A 20,652-nucleotide genomic window follows, 5' to 3' on the forward strand; every position below is an offset into this window, starting at 1 on the left:
CCAAGTAAGAATTAAAGAGCAGGTACTTTTAGGAATGGATCCCTGAGAGATACTGAATAAGGTCTTGGAAAACAACTAAATGCAATAAACTCAAAGAAAGGCAGGCCTAATGTGTAGCTAAGCCAAACGAGTCTGATGGATAATAAAGTTCTGTAAAGACAGAATACCATAGCTGTGAATTCATCTACTGTAGGGAAGGGAGCAAAGGTACCCAGAGTTAAGAAAGAAGAGTTAAGGCCAAAATGTAGAGAGGGAAGTAGGTGGTTTCTAAACAGAGATTAAATTTAGCATCTCAGAGTTGAGAGAAGAACCAAAGACATCCCAGATTCCAAAAGCACAGTCCAGTGGGTATCTTCCAAAACTGGCATAGTCCAGAGAGAACAGATCCGGACTGCTAAGCAGGCTGGGCTAGCCGAGAATAGTCAGTTTACAGTGCAGCACAAATGGACATGTTCGCATAAGAGAATATGAATACTGAGTCTTGATCAGCCTCTCTTCTTTCTTGCTTTTAGAAATGCTGTGTAGGATAACTTGAAATCGGCTAGTCAGGAGGCATGTCTCCCTAGGCTACTTTAACTGTTTAACTATGATGAAGACAAGAACCTCAAGGAGCATTCAAAAAGAATCTTACAACTGACTTTCATAATTCCATTTCATCAAACAATGCATAGCTATCTTTTCCCTTCATCAATATTCTGAAGTCTTCCACTTTAGTATAATTAATTCAGAGACGAGAACTTTCAAATCCACATCTCCAGTCCACCCGCTTTTCTCACCACATCTTCCCTGGGATAGTGCCCATCTTCAGTCCCCAGATTCTTTCATGTAGGCTCTTTTCATGCTTAACTCCCTATTTTGCATAGACTCACCCTTCCCTCTGCCTTCTCATCAGCAATCTCGTATGTCCCCCCACTTAACCTAGCAAATCTCTGATTTTGGATCAAGCAAACCACCACTTTTTCCTTGTGTCTGCATCCTGGGTGCTGAAAAAATCAAATTATGTGACTCAGTTGGTTATACTACAGAATAATGGTCTCTGGTCTTAGTTTGTGTCTCAGAAACACACTTTTTCTTTAATTCATTCAACAAATTGTCATTGCTCACTACTTTCCCAATACGTGAAGAGAAGTATTTCAAAGTGTTGATACATATGTCAAAAGTACCAAATATTGATGCAAGTTTGAATAACGAAGAGCTCTTATGAGATGCTCGAAATGATTAAGATGCATTAATTATCTTTTTACCTTGCCTTTTAACATAAGGATGACGACATCTTAGAATTTCTAAGGACACCCCCAAAACTAAATGTGAACAAGAACAGAGTCTAGCTTTCAGCATCCATGGAGACACAGATCTCAGAACCTTCCAAACATGGAACTTCAGGAAGAAAGCACTGAGAATCAGTGCTTTTCTCTCTCCTTCCCCTCTGAAGCTTTGGGTCCTTAGCATTCTTTGAACTGCCTGGAGTTTCTGGCAGTGTTACCAGACTGTCCTCTCCAGGTAATACTCTCAGCTAGAAATATGTCCTCCGTCTTACTCCAGTTCGTCTCAGAAAGCACTCTTGGGAGATATATTGCATGCCAGACTCTGTGTTGGGAACACAGACGTGAATATGATTCCTTCCACAAAGTCACGGAATTTCCTCTTGAACTTCCATTGAACTGACACTTTCTGATTGTTTTTATCATCTTAACTCAGAAAAATTATCATAGTCTTATATGCAATTTGTATTAAGGGTAAGCCTTGGAAATGGACAGGTACATTTCTTCCTTGGAAAAAAGTGGGAAACTTGGCAGAGTTTGATGGCTCATGCCTGTAGTCTTAGCACTTTGAGAGGCCAAGGCAGGAGGATCACTTGAGCCCAGGAGTTTGAGACCAGCCTGAGCAACATTGCAAGACCCCGTCTCTACAAAAAACAAAAAACTTAGATGGATATGGTGACACATGCCTGTGGTACCAGCCAGTGGGGAGGCTAAATGGGGAGAATCACTTGAGCCCAGAAGGCTGAGGCTGCAGTGTTCATGCTGCTGCACTCCAGCCTGGGTGACATAGTGTAACCCTGTCTCAAATAAATAAATCAATAACATTTTAAAAATAGGAAGGTCAGAAGGATGGATAACCATCTAGATAAGCCCTAAGGGAGGTGAGTATGGTAAAAGCTGAAAACATCATACACTGGCAGCCTGCATTTCCCATGAATGACTCTGTGATTTCCCCTGCTGTGGGTTCACGGTAAGGGTGATGGGGACAGGGTGGAGTTGTGACCTTTAATGAGATAAAGGTCTGGGATAGCTGCTATTAATATGAAAAGGAAAAGACAATCTGAGCACCTTTTCACAACCCTAACTTACTAACTTACTAACTTACTAGGTTATTTCACCTGTCCTTTCTTAAGACCTGAATGCTAGTTTATCCAAGGGTCTGTGCTTACTTTATTGTCCTCCTCTTTTTTTTTTTTTTTTTTTGAGACGGAGTCTGGCTCTGTCGCCGAGGCTGGAGTGCAGTGACGCGATCTCGGCTCACTGCAAGCTCCGCCTCCCGGGTTCAGGCCATTCTCCTGCCTCAGCCTCCGGAGTAGCTGGGAGTACAGGGGCCCGCCACCAGGCCCGGTTAATTTTTTGCATTTTTTTTTTAGTAGAGACGGGGTTTTACCGTGTTAGCCAGGATGGTCTCGATCTGCTGACCTCATGTTATGCCCGCCTCGGCCTCCCAAAGTGCTGGGATCACAGGCGTGAGCCACTGTGCCCGGCCTGTCCTCCTTTTTATATTAAAAAAAAATCTTCACTTTAACCCTTTCAAATTAAAGTCTGTGCCATTGGATAATAGTTATTGAATAATAACTATTTTTCGTTGGCTTCTATAATGTCTTGAGACAAGAGATTAGAAAAGCGAATGAGATTCTGCCTTAACCTTCAGGACACAGGCATGGGAGGCCGTTCTGAGCAACGGTTAAGAGCACAGGTTCTCACATCAGATGCTGAGGGTGTGAATCCACACTCTGCCAGTTTTCAGTTATTTAATGGTAGACAAATTAACCTCATCATTCCTGGTATTTATATGTAAAATGGAGATAATTGATAGATTTATTGCATTAGTTTGAAGATTAAATGATATTACAGATGTAAATATTGTTCAGTTTAATATCTAGTGCAAGAGAAAGTACTACATAAGTTTTAGCCATTATTTTTAGCCCTGGCTCTCAAGACATAACCAGCTTAGGCTATGAGGATGTCAGTCATGGTGAGTAGTAGAAGTTTCTCAGGGATTTACAAACTTACAAAATTTATATGAGATAGGACTGTGGTTTAATTTTAACACTAAGTCAAGCTTGTTTAAATTCCAGAAAGACATCAAAGCCCCAAATCAGGAATCAGTTGAATAATTTTGTCTCTTTTGGCCTAACATAATGATTTATCTCTTGTCCCTTTTCTTTGCTCTTCTGTCTTCACTCTCTCCCTGGTAATCTCATTTAATATCAAGAGTCAAGCCATCATCTTGAGAGAATTAAGTCTCAAATATCTTTCCTGAACTCCAGACTCATACTTCCAACATCCTGAAAAATATTTCTGCCTGGATGTTCCCCCAACCTAGGAAACTGTATTTTGCCTTCTTCATCTTAGTGTCTAATCTTCACTTATAAGAAGTATAAATATATTTGTGTTTAAATGGATATAGTGAAGAGAATATGCAAATACATGCATGTAAATGAATGAGTAAATGAATAAAACTTGTGAACAGTTTTTCAATTTAGACTAAGATTAGCATATAAAAAGCCTTCAAACTATTTCCCATTCACGAAGTCAAACTAAGTTGAAAAATAGCATGCTGACTTCATTCTTCAATTTGGAATAGACGTCTAAAAGTGGGGTTTGGTGAAGAACCTGTCCTGCCACCCAAAGTCAGCAAAAAGGCTTAGGCAGCAAAATAGTGAGATAGAAAGGAGACTGTCAACCTCAGTCACAGGCAGATCACAGACACACACTTGCATAATCATTGCTCTAAGTCCAAGCAATTTCTAAGGGTAAGAAAAAGCTAGACGGTCTATATCAAGTAAACTTGGCTGTGCACTGCAAGCATCAACCTTCTTTATGGAAAGCATGTGAGTTGTGGGTACAAGTGGTGGGGATAATGGTGGACCCCACTGACAGTGGACTAGGAACTAAACATATAAATACATCCCCATCCTCTACTCATGGTCTAGACTCCAGTGAAAAAAGAGCAGGAAGTAAAAAGTTGGAGAAAGTATGTAAGAAACAGAGCTCCCTCTCATTAGTTTTATCTATTTAACAAAAAACTCCTGAATGCCCTCCAAGTTTCAGGGACTGTTAGATGCTCTGTCAGATATCCTAATCAAACCATGTGATAGGAGTGGTATTTGGTGTCCACACAAGTCTACTGTACTCTGGGGGGAAGTTGCTGCAACATTTCCAAGTCCTTCTGACTCCTTTTGAATACGCACACATACACACATACACATGTGTCTGGGACTACGGTCTGGTGGGATGAAAGGGGCATGACCTTCTGTTCAGGTGACCAATGTCTTGGAGTAGAAGGACACATCTTTCTCTGATCTTTGTCACCAGGAGACCTTCAGTGTCAGCCTCATGAGGCCTCTACAGGCTGGCCTCCACTGAAGAATTCAATAGTAAGCCAGAGAGAGATGGAGACTGGAAGATTTTTATTCCTTATCCTGGCCAAGTTTAATATTTCCAAGAACTTGTATCCCCTCAAAAGATATGTTAAAGTCCTAATTCCTGTACCTGAGAATGTGACCTTATTTGGAGATAAGGTTTTTACAGAGGTAAACAAGTTAAAACAAAGTCATTAGGTTGGACCCTAACCTTATATGACAGGTGTTCTTATAAAAAGGGGAAGTTGGGGGCACAGACATGTGTTCAGGGAGAACACTACGTGAGGATGAAGGCAGAGATCAGGGTGATGCTTGTTCATAACAAAGAATGCCAAAGATTGCCAGCAAACCATCCAAAGTAAGGGATAGGCATGGGACAGATTCCCTACCCAGCCCTCAGAAGGAACCAACCCTACTGACACCTTGGCCTCAGACTTCCAGCTCCAAAACTAAGAGAACAAATTTCTGTTGTTTAAGACTGTCACTAAGTTTTTGGTATGTGCTTTATTGTGGCAGCCCTAGCAAGCTGATACACAAGGCTACTGCTTCCAACTCTTCTGGAAACCAAATTGTATCCAGGTTCATATGCTACCTCATAGGAGATGTGAATGCCTATCGAAATCTTTTCAAATTTATGTTAATAGCAATGAAAGTGAAAAGAAAAAAGAGCAAATATTGTCCCCTCAGAATGATTCTCCCAAAATCATGACAATGTGCTCTTTGAAAAGCTCCTCTCTTTGGAAAAGGCATCCTGTATCCTAATCATTTGTTTCCAGCTGAGACAAAGAACTGCTCTTTTATTTCAACAGCAGATAACCACGTTTCAACAATCAAGCCAAAACAGCAGTAATTAACATAAACTGTCTTATGAGTTGCTTGTACAACTACCTCATTTTTGTCTCATGAGCCGAGCTACGAGATAAATTAATTAAAAACCAGAACAGACTAAAGATGGGCAAGTTTGGGTATATTAATACTTACTATGAAATTATGATTATGACAACTTAGATAAAGTGAAAACTATTTAAACAAGGCTTCATTGTTTCCTTTTCTAGGCTAATAATCGTCACCACTCAATTCTGGCATCAAACCAGAGCTCAGGGAGGCATTGTGACTTACAAGTGAAGAGAATGGATTCTAACCTGGGTTTAGCAAGTATAGCTACATAGTTTGCAGGGCTGGTGCAAAATGAAAATGCAGGGTTCATTGGTAAAAGCAGGAAAAGAGTCATTGAAGGCACTAAAATAATATAAAGTTTCCTTCCTTCATCACGGGGTTTTAAATTATATTTAATGCGGTTTAATGTGGTTCTAAGTAAATTAAAATTAACATTTTTAATTGGCTGGGTGTAGTGGCTCATGCCTGTAATCCTAGCACTTCGGGAGCTCAGGAGTTTGAGACCAGCCTGGGCAACACAGTGCAACCCCGTCTCTACTAAAAATACAAAAATATTAGCCAGGCATGGCGGTGTGCACCTGTAGTCCCAGCTACTCGGGAGGCTGAGGCAGGAGAACTGCTTGAACCTGGGAGACAGAGGTTGCAGTGAGCCAAGATCGTGCCACTGCACTAGAGTCTGGGTGACAGAGTGAGACTCCATCTCCAAAAAAAAAAAAAAAAAAAAAATTTAAATTATGAGTGAATTTTACCATTTAGCTTTATATTGTGCTATGAGTTTTAAATGGCAATGTAAGAGTATTTGATGTGTATGCAGAATCACTGAAATCAAACAACTCATATTTCATAGTTTTTACATGCATATTTATTTTGTTCTTATCAGAAAAGTGGAAACACTGCCCAGAATAAACTTGAATGTGTTTATTTCAATTCTTGATGTGCACACATTCTACAAACTCTTCCTACCTTTGGGGTTACTGATGGCTAAGGAAAAATTAAAAGGAAAAAGAACTATGGATTGCCCTGTCTTTCCCTTTCCTTCCATGTCAGCATATTCAGCATAAGTGGCTGACTACTGCAAGGGAGTAACACGTGTAAGAAAGGATACAATAGGGTTCCTTGGTGGTTTGTGTTTCTTGGAACACCATAGTCTTCTCTCTGCATTCTAAGCAAGTTCCCCTTGGAATGGAATGTGTAATCTCTCTTGGGGCTGTCAGAAGCCCCCACCATGCCTCCCAATCACTCAGAATGAACATAACAGGCTTACCTTGCAATCACTTGGAGTCTCCCTGAACTCCATGCATTGTGGTTACCAGAATTCTGTGCTCAGGGCCCCCACACGCTCTGTGCACATGAAGTGGCAAAGAACGGCACGAGCTTCATCATTGCATTGCACTTCTGTTACAAATCACAAGTTCAAAGATAATTAAGAATTTCTAACAGTGACAGCAGAGCATTAAACCAAGCGTGGGGCCCTGTGTAATTGCATAGTTTGCACAACCACAAACACAGTCCTGGGTTCTCGCCTGGATCCTCCCAGTAACTTAACTATATCCTGAGCAATCCACTAATCTCTGTGGGAGTCATTTTCCATGTCTGTGAAATAAGAAGGAACAAACTCTCATACTACCCAAAACTTCTATGGATCTGCACTTTTCATGCCATTTCTTTCTCATCATTCCTTATCCATTTTACAGCAGTCTCACCCACTCCTACTCACAAGAATGTAAATTCTATAAAGGCAGGGACTTGCTCACCACTTTATCCACAATGAGTAGAACAGGGCTTAGAATATAGTAAGTCCTCTTTTAAATTTCTAATGAATGAAGAAATAATAAACAACACCCTCACCACTGTACTAGCTAATTTTCCCCACTCCCTTTATTCATATAATAAGACCTAGGACCAAACACTTTAAAAGCATAGTACATTGAAACCAAAAATCAACTCTAGCCTAATGATGTAGTTTTGATGACCTATGCAATTAATACAAATATAGTGCCAACGTTTTAAATTTGGGAAATTTCACATTAGATACAACATTCCAGTAATTTTTTTAAACCCTAAAGATATGGTGCTACTCATCTGAAGTAGAGCTGGGCACACTCTCAAGTTTGTCATAGCCTTATTAGGCCTGCTTCTCTCATGAATGTCACCTGGGGTCCCCTCTAAATATTTGAGTTAATGATCTCTGTTTTAGATCATCTGGAGAGAAATAAAAGAGATGATATTGACGATTTCAAGTCACCCACAGTGACATGGCTTATTGGCATTTTTTGTCTACCCTCTCAGGGCCAGCATTCTAACAAGCAAAGCATCACCATGCCTGAGCCTGCCCATGGTATGGGTAAGGATGTGTCTCACACCAAATCCTTTTCCGTAGACCCTTGACGGTGTCTCTTTGCAGCCTCAAGTTGTCTAGTTTAATAGAAAGCCTCTGAAACATAAATAATTCATAACAAGGTCCTAATAAATCAATGAGCTAATCCTTCTCCAAAGCAATTTCATTTTAAAGAAGCTCTAGCCAGAGAATTGCAATGCTCTACCCATTCATTTAATTTCAGTTGCTGTGATACCTAAGTTCAGGACATAGTTGTGACGAGAAAAGAGAGTTGAAGCACAACTCAAATCGTATCAACAAGTTAATATCTATTTTTCTGATTTTTAAAGTTTACACTGTATATAGAACAGCTCTAAAGTAAGGTCTGTGACTTTCAAAAAGTAGATAATATTATATTTCTAAGTACTTGTGATTAGATATAAGTTCATACTAATCATATATGTATAATTCATAAACACTTGGGGTGATATTTATGACCAGGTACTATTATATTGGAATATGTATATCACAGTATATATGTATGAATTAAAATTTTTCATATATAAGTGCCTATGTGTGTATGTATGTATACACACATGCACACACACACACACATACATATAGAGAGAAAAGAGATCATATTTATGATAAGGTATTAACTTTTTATAATATGTATTCAATAAACACATATCAGAATCGGAAAGAGTATTGTAAATTTAAAAATGATTTCATTTGATAGTGAAAGTCTATATATTCTTATAGTGCAAGACCTTGCACTCTTTTCTAATAAGATATTTAAAACCAAACCAAATGCTCAGAACATTTTTTCCAGCAAGAAAATCCAATTGTTTCATTTGTTTTAGTCCAAAGAACATGCTTTAGCAAGGCCTTTGTCTTGAGGATTTTACCACTGTCTTTGAAACTCGCTTCAAAATTTAGTCTTTTTAAAACTGCGCAAGTAAAAAAGGAAACTTTCTTTCCCTATAAAATTCAATTTACATGTAAAATTAATTTGAAATCTAACATAAAGTCAGATTTTTACAAGCATTATTCCAAAACTCATGCCAAGAAACAGGCACTTGTACAATTTCATGCCTTGCACTTAATTTCTTCTTAAGTAAAGCAATTGAAAAATTCATTAATTTTTGTCTTGATCATTAGCTTGAAAGTTTTCATTTAATAAGACCGTCAGTTGAAGCTATTTTATGTATTCTATGGTTGCCTCTGAGGTTAACTCTCTATTACCAGTTTTAACCATGCTATAGTCCAGACAAAATTTTTATTTGCTGACTTGTTTGAATAGTTACAGTTTTCTATACCCTGGGCATTATAATTATTCTAACTTTCCTCCAAAATCTTGTGATCTTTTGCCCCCAGGGCCAGTAAGGGTGCATGTTCAGTGACACCATTCAGGCTCTGCTTGCCGCTTGGAGTGGAGTTTGGAGGATAGTGGGGATGCTTTTGCCTTTCATGCCTTCTCCCATCCAATTTGCCCTGATGAGATCATGCTACTATTTAAGTGGCCAGGGCCCTGAAAAGCCCCTACTAATTCATATCAGATACATACATCCTGGGTTTAAAACTGTAAACAATAAATGACCTGGGCTTTTTTTCTATTTTTTTTTCCTACTTCACTGATTTTTCCTCTTATATTTCTCCCTCTTTCCTTATTTTAACTTTTTAGTGTCTTTGTGTGTTTTCTTAACTTTTGAATTGTATGTTTATTGCTTTTATTTTCTTTCTTTTAAAAATGTTAACATGGTTTCTATAAGCTTTTTTTCTAGAAATTCTGTAATTTTGATTTGTATATTTCCTTTGACTCAAGATTTATTTTTAAAAGGATTCTTGTCTCCAATCAGGTAGATTTTACTTTTTGTCATTGGTTTCTAGTCACACTGCATATTTATATTGGCAGATGTTGCTTGCATAATTTATTATTGATTTATTATTCTTTAATGATTGGGCAAGAGATTCTTTCTGTATTGTGAATTTATTTTTAAATATGTCTCAAACTCCTTTTCCTTATTTTCTTGCTGACTCTTTCGGCTCTTCCAGACAGGGAGCAAGAGGGGCACAGTAGTATACAGAACACAGACGTGGACCCCAGTCAGACCTGAGTGTGAATCTCTGCTGGGCTTCCTGGCTGTGTGACTGGGGCAAAGTGATCTTTTAGTTTCAGTTTCCTCAACTGAACAAATGCTAAGATTAAAGGAGATAATGTATGCAAAGGGTTTAAAGGGGTACCACGAAAATGGTTGTTATTCATCATCATCATCGTTATGATTACTCTTGTCTACTTCACTACCAATAAATTACTTATATAAAAATTGCTTTTATGAAACTCCTGGAGAAATTGGAAACTGTTATCTAGCTAATGTGAATAGGGGATACAAACACACACATATATAGAGAGATATGCATGCTATATGCAATTTTATTAATCTTTTTATTAATCCTATGAAGTAAGTAAAGTGAGAAATATTCCACCCATTATATAAAGAGACCATGATTAGATAATCTATGGAGCCACCTTCAATGACTAAGGAACTACTAATTCCAGGGGGTTGACCCAGGCCTTCTAACTAAAACTATATTCTACATAATCACACACTCCTACTTGATTTAATTTATGTTGCTCAAATGATTTCTGAGTATGCCTCAGGTAACTGTGAAGTATTTGTTAAAGCAGGCCATTATCAGTAGTAGTCATGGTACACTTTCACATTTCCAAGGACAAGAATATAGGTTAAGAAATAGCCCAGTCTAATTGGATCTACATTCATGCTCTTAATGTGTAAGGGAAGCATGGAATAAGAGGACATGATCAGTGAAGAACAAGTTTAAGACATCTTTTGTTTGGTTATGTTTTTGATGCCAGCAATCTGAAAATCTGAAAAAATCTTATTTGCAGCAATGAGACATCTTAGCTGCTTTCCTCACGAAGTCCAGAGAATTGTGGATTTTTTCAAGGCAGGAAGACCTTTGAGACGGAGGTCAAGAAAAGTAAAAGATGTTCCAGAGAGTGCTGTCTGGGCAAGCCATTTCAAAATATTAAATGGGTTATTGTCTCTCAAAACAACACTATTGGGAGCTATATAATTCTATTATATATATAGATGCCTTATTTTATTGACATCTCCCAGGAGTTCTGAAGTGCTTTGTAACTGACTGGTTCCCCAGCCCCCACCTCTGGAGAATGACAGAAAAGCTAGTGATCCCAACCTTGTATCTAAACTGCTTGCACGGGCATCTTTGATGTACCTACAGCAGACTTGCACAAGGGTGCTAATGCTGCACAGTGCCCCTTCGGTTCTTCTTCTGTCCAGGTGATAGATTATAGAGATAGCAGTTTGACTTTGGAGTATAAAGAACACCTCTGGGAGGCAGAGGCAGGTGGATTGCCTGAGCTCAGGAGTTGGAGACCAGGCTGGCCAACATGGTGAAACCCTGTCTCTACTAAAAATACAAAAAAAAATTAGCCAGTCATGGTGGTGTGCGCCTGTAGTCCCAACTACTTGGGAGGCTGAGGCATGAGAATTGCTTGAACCTGAAAGGTAGAGGTTGCAGTGAGCTGAGATCATGCCACTGCACTCCAGCCTGGGCGACAGAAGGAGACTCTGTCTCTAAATAAATATATAAATAACACACCTTCCCCATAACATTGTAAAATGTTGGTTTACCAAACAAAGTATCCATTTCACATTTGATTTCTGGGTATTTTTTAGAAAACGATCCTTTCATAAAAAGGCCTCTGTATTTGTTTGGTGAGAAACAACAAACAAACAAATTAAAATCTAAGAGGAAGAGTGTGCACTGGGGTGGGAGATGTTTACAAGGAAGTGTGCTTACCTTTCACAATGATCACTTAACAAGCATGTATTGAGCCCCTATTGAATGCTCAAAGACAATAGAAAAGTACTTTCTGTACAAAGAAGATTCCTGTTCAAAGTAAGAGTGAGATTGACAAGTGGTTCCAGATTTTCAGACACATGACCTCCTTTCAGGGCCTTCTCTTTGAATCATCCATTTTGTTCCATTGCTAGGGAACTCCCCTTTGACATACAAGCACTCAGTTACAGCCGTGCCCAGGAACACTATGCAGCCAGGACATTTGTGTCCTGTGAGACCCGTGAGAGGTACCCCAAACCTTGGGGTACCTCTATCTCTTCTGGCCCCTTGACCACTAAAATACACTTCCTCTCTTCTTTAAAAGTGTAATGGATTTGTCCCTAAGAGTTGTAGAAATGCCAACAGGATTTATTTCATTTTTCGTCAATCTCCTGGGATGGCTGGACTGAGAGAAAAATATAGACTAGTAAATTTTCATTGTATGTATGCACAGTTGATCTGAGCATGAAATAGTAGTCATTGATATGGTTGAAATATCTGCAGAAATCCACAGATCTGCCTTGCAAAACCATGTATCAGGACACTTTGATGACATATATGCAGGAAAAGATGGTAAAAGCATAAAAATTCTCACAATCCAACTGAGAACCTAGAAAAGAAAATGAGCAAGCTATGCACATTGAAATTTGCTTATTAAAAAACATAAACATAAAGCTTTAATCAGTGTAGTTTTATATCAATTCATTCATACTCAGTCTTGTTTAAACTATTGTCATCTACTAAGAATTCATTTACAATAAATTATTGGATTCCTCTTTCAGTCATGATGGAATAACTGATATCAGATTTGCTTTCTTACTGTAAACAACTAGAAAACAGGGCAGAGTATGAAAAAGGATTGTTACCAGTTCTTAGAAATGGCAGTACAGGATTATGATCCCTGAGAGAAAATAAACAAATGAGGTGACCCTTGTAATTGCCTCACCTTCCTTCCTTCCAGGCCACAATACTGGGAGAAGGAGCATAGCTCTCTCACTGAGCTGAGGATACAGAGTTTGGAGTTCAGGGAAGATGGGGAGACTGGAATGTGTGGTGCAGGTTGCTAGAGAAGCAAGCTATGCAGATAAAAACATCCCCCAAATCTGCGTGGAATCCTCTCTAGTCTTTGCCTGAATAACATGAGCATACTGTGAGAATCCACAAGACTAGGCAATAAAAAACAACTTCTGAAGAAAAACAACAAAAAGTAGGGAGCTCTGTGCAGAATAATTCCCAGAGCTCACACAGCACTGAGACATCTTTGAGATTCATCCAGCTAGTGTGGAGTATACTCCTGAAACACCCAGAATATTCAGGAGAGACCCAAGACACTCCAGTCTTAATAATAAAGCTAAACTGCTTCTAGAATAAAGGTTGGCCTAAACCCATCCTAACAAGTTTTAAAATAAGCTTTAAAAATATGGAGCTCACATATAAATAACTTACTGCCAAAAGAAAATTTAATACTACTTAAAGAAAAATAAAACCCCAAAGACACATATTGTATATATATTTATATATTTTAAATAATATAATATATGCTAGTATAATACATAAATATATTAATATACATTATATTATTCAGTAATATATATGCTAATATTGTATATAAATATATTTTATATTATATATATTTATATATATTCTCTCTCTCTCATCATATATATAAATAGAAAGAGAGAGAGAGAGAGAGAGAGAGATACTTGCAGCAATGTGATGTTACAATGTCCAGCTTCCATTAAAACATCACTGGACATATGGAGAAGCATGAAAAATGTGACCCACAACCATAAAAAAATCAGTCAATAGGCACAGACACAGAAATAATAGAGAGATAAAATTAACAAGGAGTTCAGAAAAGCTATTATAAATATGTTCAAAGATTTTTTAAAACATAAGAATTTTATGGAAATTTTAAACGCGACAACATCTAAGAGAGGAGAAAGATGGAGTTGAAAAAGCAATTTGCAGCCAGGTTATGAACTATGGATGTCAGGTTTGCACACCTGCACACCCACGTGGATTATACACTTGCAGAGTGGAACTGACAGGCAGAGAGGCCCTGGAGCAGGACTGCATTGGTTACCAGGCTGTGGATACCAGACACCTCAGCATGCCCCTCTCAAGACACTTAATCCCACAATGCCTTCCTTCCTCTCTGATAAATAGTTGTAATAATATTACCTAGTTACAGGTTATGCTGGTGACTAATTAAGTTACTGCAACCAAAGGGTTATAGAAGTGTTAGCTATTATTATGTGTGTATGTGCATGTGTGTGTATACACACACTGACTTATATGTGACATTATTCTCTGTTTGTTTTTCTCTTACAGGTTCTCTGGGAAGTCATCACTGCCTAGAGTAGAGAATGAAATCAGCAAGTATCTAGCATACACCATATATGTGACTTCCTTCCATCTGAGTCCAGGAAGTCAGTCTGATAACCATCACAGCTTTCCTCCATCCATCCAGCTCTAACTGGAACCATATGGATATTATAAAATCTCAACCTTGAACTCCCTTTAATGCAGCCAGGGGCTCAAGTTTATTTAAGTATTTGATCCCCTGTTTTCCCTATGTATGAGATGGGAGTATTTCTCTATCAATATTTAAAAGCTGGTACCAAATGACCTTGAGTATGGTTAAGTAGTTTTCTCTATCAGTTCATCTCTTATGGTTTGGCTCTAGTGAAGTTTAAGGAAGTGATTTGATTATAGAAGGATGTGAGATTCTACCAAATGCACATTTCTAATCTTAGTGGAGGCATTTACTTATTTCATTTAGTGTTCACCTGGTGTCTCACCTTCTTGGAAGAGTTTTGTCATGTGTACTAGCCAGGTTCAACCAGAGAAGCAGAACCACTAGGAGATTTATATGCATTAGAATATTGTAAGGGATTTCACAACTGTGGAAGCGGGTTAAGTTTCAAGTGAGATGCCAGTGCAGGAAGTCCAGAGGGCAGATAGTCAGGAAGATTACTGCTATAGACTGAATGTTTGTGCCCCAACAAAATTTATTTATTAAAATTCTAACCCCCAATTGATGGTATTAGGAGACGGGGTCTTCAGGAGGTGATTAGTTCATGAGGGTGGAGCCCTCATGAATGCAGTTACTGTCTTCATAAAAGAAATCCTAGAGAGCTCTCTCCCCACTTCCACAGATGTCTCACCAGACCCTGAATCTGCCGGCACTTTGATCTTGGACTCCCCAGCCCCAAGAACTGAGAGAAATAAGTTTCTGTTGTTTGTAAGCCTTCCAGTATATGATAGTTAGTTATAGAAGCCCAAATGGCCTAAGGCAGTCACAAAGTGGGGGAGAGCAAAACAAGCTGGAGCTCAAGTGCATGGAGCAGGACACAAAGGCCCAAGGACTGATTAAAACTCCTGTCCACTCTTCTTGCTATGTCATTGGTAGCATGGGCATCCTGCAGAAGCCAGGGCCCTTCCTCAACAGAGGTAAAGACATATACCTGACCCAGAAATCAGAGAAGAGGGAGAAGGCTCCAGGGAGAGAAAAAGCAGCTGCAGACCCACGTGTTGCTTTAAGCCAGCAGAGTCAGTCAACTATTGTTGATTATTTGTGTAGAAAACCAACGTATGAACTGCAGAATCATAAGGCTGCTAGAAATTGCAGAGGTCATTTATTCCAGTCTTCTATCTCCAGAAAGGCTTTGCCCAAATCTCTTCAGACAAAACCCCAGCCATCTCTCTCTTTGTTCAAGGTGTCCTCACGTAGGCTTTCAACCACCCTTTGCATTATTTAACAATAGGTTGGACTCTGTTTCTATCCCTATCAATTGTAAAACTGAAATAATCTTGAAAATTTGGACTATGTATCTATTATTAACTAACATTTCTGGAAAACTTAAGTGAAAATGGAATTTGTGGATTTGTGAGGAAATAGTTGTAATTATCTACCTGGCATTGACAGTGGCTATTGATTCATTTGGTCAGTGGTCAATTTGACTGGCTACTCCAGAGTTTCATGGCTACCCTAGCTCATGGGCCAAGTGGACTGTGCTGAGACCATAACAAGCCCTAAGGCCAAAATAAACAATTTTGGGATCTCAAGTATGACAGTTCGTACCTGTAATCCCAGTGTTTGGGGAGGCTGAGGGGGAGGATTGCTTGAGGACAGGAGTTTGAAGCCAGCCTGGACAACATAAGAGATCTCATCTCTATAAAATATATAAATTATCTCTATAAAATAATTTAAAAATTAGCTGGTCATGGTGGCTGGCATGTGCCTGTAGTCCCAGCTACTGGGAAGGCTGAGCTGGGAGGGTGGCTTGAGCCCAGGAGCTCTAGGCTGCAGTGAGCTGTGATAGCACCACTGCACTGTAGCCTGGGTGGCAGAGTGAGATCCTCTGTCAAAAAAAAAAAAAAAAAAAAAAAGTGGAATACTTTCTGGGAGACTCAGGTGACCACATATTTATCTTGTTAGTAAATATTACTACTTCTAGTAAGATAATTTCCCCTTGTTTCTAACATAAACCTTCAACTTCAACAATTCCCTTTTCTTTATTCAAGTTGAATCAGTAACAGAGTGTCCAGCATTTTGCTAATTAGGCCTTTGTATAAATGAAGACATTTTAGCCACACAGTTTTTCTTAAGTGATTCTGATTTCTGTAGCCATCCTACTCCTTTATTTTCCAGCTCTTTGGTCATTTCTTCCTTTCATCTCCCAAAATCTTGACAAATTCTCTTCCTATTTCCTAGGCTCTAAAACTATAGAAAAGTTAGATGGAAGACATTGTTTGAACTGGGATTAAAGATGTGCAGAGGACATTTATGCAGCATAGTTTTCTTACTATATTCAGTGTGGACATCTTCTAAACAGTATTCTGGGTGGGAAGTTCACAGCCCTTCTCTGTTTCCCAGTTCTGCAATTCACTGGATCACTTTGTCTTGATGGAGTCCTTGTGTCATTTTAAAGGCTTTATCTTAATAGCTTAAGCTGCACTTATTATATTTTATATCATATAAACAGTCTGTAAAGAGCCCTTAAAAGGCAAATTGGTTTTTTTTTTTTTGTCAGTCACAACAAGCAAAAGGACAGTTCACCTTCACATCCTTGAGGTTATTATGTTTTGTTTGCCAAGCAGTCCGGAATAAGAATTATGCAACAGAGTTCTAATAGAACACTCTCAACTGTCAATATCATGTACAGATCATGTCTACCAGTGGCATTACTGAAGGTGAATAGTGAATACTGTCTTTTGCGCTCCTGTTACCTCTAGACTATTTAGAGCTTCTCAGAAGAAATGTGATGGATATTGTCTTTGTCTGCCCAAGTTGCCATAGTAAAATACCACATACTGGGTGTTTTAAGTTACAAAAATTTATTTCTTACAGCTCTGGAGCCTGAGAAGGCCCAGTCAAGGGGCTAGACAGTTCTGTTTCTCCTGAGGGCCCTTTTCCTGGTGTAAGATGGCATCTTCTTTCTGTGTCCTTGCTTGGCAGAAGAGAGCATGCTCTGGTGTCTCTTCCTTTTTCATAAGGGCACCAGCCCTATTGGAGTAGGACTCCACCTTCATAATCTCTATTAACCTTTATCATCTACTCACAGGCTGTATCTCCAAATACAGTCACATTGTGGGTTAGGCCTTCAACATGTGAATTTGGGGGAACACAAAAATTCAGTCCATAACATTCTGCCCCTGACCTCTCAAATTTTAAATTCTTCTTCCATGCAAAATACTTTCATTTTGTTCTAACAATTCCAACCCTAAAAGTCTAAATTCATTCCACCATCAGCTCTAAAGCTTAAAGTTCAAAGTCTTATCTAAACATCTAAATCAGATATAGACATGCATCATGGTATAATTCATTCTGAAGCAAAATTCCCCTGCAGCTGTGAACCTATGAGACCAAATGAGTTATGGGCTTCCAAAATACAGTGGTGAGAACAGACATTCCCATTCCCAAAGAGAGAAATTGGGAGAAAGAAAGTGGTGATGTTCTCAAGAAGATCCAAAACTGAGGAGGACAAATCCATTAGACCTTAAGGTTTGAGAATAATCCTCTTTGGCTTGATGTCTGTGATAGTTAATACTGAGTGTTAACTTGATTGGATTGAAGGATACAAAGTATTGATCCTAGGCGTGCCTATGAGGGTGTTGCCAAGGGAGATTAACATAGGAGTCAGTGGACTGGGAAAGGCAGACCCACTCTTAATCCAGATAGGCACAGTCTAATCAGCTGCCAGCATGGCTACACTATAAGCAGCCAGAAAAATGTGAAAAGAGAGACTGACCTAGCCTCCCAGCCTACATCTTTCTCCCATGTTGGATGCTTCCTGCCCTCGAACATCAGACTCCAAGTTATTCAGTTTTGGAACTTGGACTGGCTCTCCTTGCTCCTCAGCCAGTATATATAATACTATATATTATATATATATTATATATATTAATTATATATATTAAACTAACGGAATATATATATTATATATATTAAATATATATATTTAATATATATATTCCATTAGTTTTGTCCCTCTAGATAACCCTGACTAATACAGTCTCCCAACTTCCAGGCTTCCTGGGATGGTAGTGTCATTCCACAGCTTTGCAGAGCCACCCTGTCCTCCAGCTTTCTGGGAGGGACCTGCCCCCACAACTGTCTGAGAGGGCCCCACCCCTGAGGCTCTCCATGAGTGCCACATAACTCTATGCCAGATCCCCTTTCTCTGAAACCAAGGAGAAAACAGTCTTACCCCCTAGGCCTGTGGCAGGAGTGGCAGTCCTGCCTATCTCTGAATTCACTTCAGGACCATTCTTCCCTTTTCTTGAAGAACAGTGTATCTTCACAGCCAAATACCTCTATGGTCCTGCCCTGTAGAATCCAAGAAGCCTTGACAGCCTTCCTTTATTTTGTCCCATCTCCATCCCCTTTCGTTCAAACTGGCAGAGTTTCTGCTCATATACGCCATAAACTCTTTATCAAGTGATAGTTCAGCCACACCTTTGATGTTCTCTTTAGAACATGCTTTATCTTTTTTTGCAATATGGATAGACTGAGGATTTTCTCAATATTTAATTTATGATATTTTTGGGATTTTTTGTGAGTTGGTTGGTTTGGGATTTTATTGTTTGTTTGCTTAACAATTCCTTCTTCAATTTATCTCTCTCTTCTTGTATTTTACTATAAGCAGTCAGGTGGAACCAAGCCACTGCTTCAACACTTTGCTTACAAATCTCTTCAGCTATATAACCAACTTCCTTGCTCTTAAGTTTTACCTTCTGCAAAATGTAAGGACACACAATTCAGCCAAGTTTGTTACTTTATAACAAGGATAACCTTTCCTTGAGTTTCCTATAACATGTTCCTCATTTCTATCTGAAACCTCACCAGAATGGCCTCTAATGTACATATTTCTACCAATATTCTGTTCATGATTATATCCTAGCCCAAGGAAGTTGGGTGGGACAGTTTCCCCTTACTCATGGGAATGTCAGCCTTCTGTCCTGTTCAGGCCCTCAACTAACTGAATGAGATCCACTCAAAATATGGAGGACAATAAGCTTTACTCAGTCTACTGAATCAAATGTTGGTTTCATCCACAAACACCTTCACAGACACATCCAAAATAATGCCTAAACAAATATCAGGGCATCCCATGGTCGTGGCAAGTTGGCACATAAAATCCACCATCACAGGTACCTTCTATTTTACTTTCAAAATTTGTGTGGATTTGTTGAGAGGATATGTTTTTTATTGTCTGTTTAACTGATTCATCCAACAAAAATTCATGAGTTACTATTATGTGCGGAGCTATACAATGTCCTATATTCTGTACAAAATTCTGACTGCTCAGAGAAAGACTTTTTTCATTTACCACTTAAACAGAGGAGGGAATAATTACTTTCTTTCCCTTTAAGAGACATATGATATTTGGGAAAATGCTGGTTAGTGGAATACCTGTTCTCAGCATGGTTTTCTAACACTTTAGACTTACAAATAAGTGACCTGTTACAGACATTGATGTTGGCAATATCAGTAGGTCTGAGACCCAGACCAGGGTAAATAGATTGGAAACCTACAGTGAAAATCATATGTAAAAAGAAAAAATATTCACTTACTTGCAACTGTAGACATATGCTGATGAGAAGGGAGTGAGAGCTGAAATCACTGGTCATTCCAAATGGTCTGAGGGCCCACTCTCAGCCTTAACCCTGCCAGAGAAGGGCAGGTTTCTAGGGTCTGTTTGATTTGTGGCCTCTGACTCAGCAGGGCTTCAGCAGCACTTGTGTCATGTAAGAGAATGATTTGATGCAAGCCTCATTTAAAGGGTCACTAGATAGCTATGATTTTTGACCTCTGCCTGTTTCTGTTCAATGCATATAGAGACAAACAAACAAAACATTTTGATCAAACTAGCTCCCTTCAAAAAAGGTAAGATAGTAGTGGCTGTACAAGGTCACTTCTTGATAATACTTAGATATGGACAAAAGAAAACAGCAATAAAGAGCCGTAGAACCTCACGACGGTGAGATCATTGTGACAACACACTGATTCTTCAGGGAATGTGCCTGTGTCTAAGATACTTCTCAATATATGGTTAGGAGCCCATTCTGCAGTGGAAGCACTAAGCTATTTTCCATTTTAGTGGTATCTATAACAGATAATAAAAATCACTGGATATTTACAAAAACCTTATCTATGGAAAGAAAAGAACAAAGTTTCCAACAAATATATCAGATTTTTGTGAAAGAAAATCAATTCAGCCAGATGCAGTGGCTCATGCCTGTAATCTCAACACTTTGGGAGGCTGAGGCAGGAGGATCACTTGAGCCCAGGAGTTCAAGACCAGCCTGGGCATAGCAAGACCCCGTCTCTACAAAAAATAAAATAAAATAGCCAGGCTTGGTTGTACATGCCTTATTCCCAGCCTCTGACTCGGTGGGGCATCAGCAGTGA

At 39.0% G+C, this 20,652-nt stretch overlaps 1 long non-coding RNA gene across 1 annotated transcript in view; it reads right to left on the reverse strand.

Annotated features, from left to right (window-relative positions):
- Positions 1 to 19,991, reverse strand: part of LOC100579990 — a 104,290-nt gene extending 84,299 nt beyond the window's left edge. Inside the window, exon 1 of the long non-coding RNA XR_121008.3 lies at positions 19,815 to 19,991. This is a non-coding gene — a long non-coding RNA (uncharacterized LOC100579990). The remainder of the gene's footprint in view (positions 1 to 19,814) is intronic.
- Positions 19,992 to 20,652: the final 661 nt, after the last annotated feature.

Source organism: Nomascus leucogenys, chromosome 3 (genome assembly GCF_006542625.1).
Source record: "Nomascus leucogenys isolate Asia chromosome 3, Asia_NLE_v1, whole genome shotgun sequence".
Taxonomy (NCBI): Eukaryota; Metazoa; Chordata; class Mammalia; order Primates; family Hylobatidae; genus Nomascus; species Nomascus leucogenys.